The sequence below is a fragment of the Propithecus coquereli genome, unplaced genomic scaffold (genome assembly GCF_000956105.1).
Source record: "Propithecus coquereli isolate 6110/MARCELLA unplaced genomic scaffold, Pcoq_1.0 Scaffold31, whole genome shotgun sequence".
Lineage (NCBI taxonomy): Eukaryota > Metazoa > Chordata > Mammalia > Primates > Indriidae > Propithecus > Propithecus coquereli.
In genome coordinates this window covers 7,819,271-7,821,150 of record NW_012148730.1, presented here as the reverse complement: position 1 = coordinate 7,821,150, position 1,880 = coordinate 7,819,271, and positions in this window count along the sequence as shown.

The window sequence follows — 1,880 nt, the reverse complement described above, 5'->3', positions numbered from 1 at the left end:
GAAGAAACACTTGCTAAAACTTTTCCAAAACTGATGATAGATATTAAAAACCCCAGAATATAAAGATTCAAATAACCCCAATGAGAATTAATAAAAAGAAAATCACACCCAGGAATATCATGCTGAAGTCGCTGGAATCCAAACTGATCAAGAAAATCTCTGTGTATAAAGGAACTCATATTTTTAATTAGGACACAAAATGTGAGAATTATAGGATATGAAATATGTATAATGCAAATACCCACAAAAGTAAATATTTGTATGTGTACCAATATTTGATAGAATGGATTTTATACTAAGAAAAGTACTAGTGATATAGAGGGCTAAAGGTACTTTATATTGAATTTTGTAGTCTATTGTGCCTACAACAGTGTCAAATATGTGGTAGATATTCAATGTTTGATGTATCTATGTCTAAGTGTAATATATAAACTAAAACAAAATCTTCCAGCTTTGTGGACCTACTCATTTTTTGAAATTTTTTTGAAAAAGTAACCAGTAATATATCTGGGACACAGCATTTTCACTTATACTTTTAAAGGTAATCTATTGCAGCAAGTACACAGACATACGCAGCTGTGGTCTGAATCTGTCCCCCAAAATTCATATGTTAGAAACTTAATCTTTAATTCAACAGTGTTGGGAGGTGAGATTTTGGGAGGTTTAGATGAATGTCATAAAATGGGATTGACAAAGGGAGTTAGTGTTCTCTTGCCATTCCACATTTTTTATTGTTTTACCACTCTAAATACATTTACTGCATATTTTTGTGTCTGTGACAGTGCAGCAAGATGCCACTGGCCCTTACCAGATGCCACTGGCTTGATTTTAAACTTCCCAGGCTCTAGAACTGCGAGAAATCATTTTCTGTTCTTTGAAAATTACCCAATCTCAGGTATTTTGTTATAAAAGCACAGAATGTTCTAAGACAGGACTTGGCGCTAGGAGTGAGGAGTTATTATAACAGCTAACTAAAACTATGGCTTTGAAACTTGGTAATCAGCAAAGGCTGGGAGAGTCTAAAGAAGCCTGGTAGAAAAAGCCTATATTGCCATAAAAAAGGCATTAAGAGAAATTCTGGTGAAGGTTCATAGAAAGAAAAGAGCTATAGAGGAAACATTCATCAGGTGTCGGACAGATGCAGAGGGGAGGAGAGGTTGGGTGTATACACAGCTAATGGGTGAGGTACACACTGTCTTGGGGATGGACACGCTTGAAGCTCTGACTCAGGTGGGGCAAAGGCAATATACATAACCTAAACATTTGTACCCCAGTAATATGCTGAAATGAAAAAAAAGAAAAAAAGAAAAAAAGAAAAAAGAAAAAAAAAAGAAAAAAGAAAAAAAAAAGAAAAAAAAAGAGCTATAAGAAAAGACTCATTCTCCTTAGAGATTATGTAAGTTTTCATGACCAGAATCCTAGTAGATATGTGGACAGTACAAGCCATTCTCATGAGGTCTTATATGGAAATGAATAATATCTTGGAAACTAGGGAAAAGGCCATCCTTGTTACAAAGTGGCACAGACCTTGGCTGAATTATGTTTGTTTCCTAAGACCCTGTGGAAGTCAGAACTGAAGACAACCTAGGATATTTCTAGGATACCTAGAACCTCTAGGCAGCAAAGCCTTCAGATTGCTGCATGACTGCTTTTGACTACTTATAGTAAAATGCGAGAAGAAAGAAACAATTTAAAAATTGAATTTATAATCAAAATGCAATCAGAACATAGAATTTTAGAAAATTTGAATCGGCCATGTAAAGAATAGAAAAGTGTATGGTGTGTACAAAATTAAGAGTGTGACCAAGATTTGCCAAAGATTAGTATGGATAATAGGAAACTAGGTGGTATTCAATGGAAAAATGACCCTGAAGGTATTT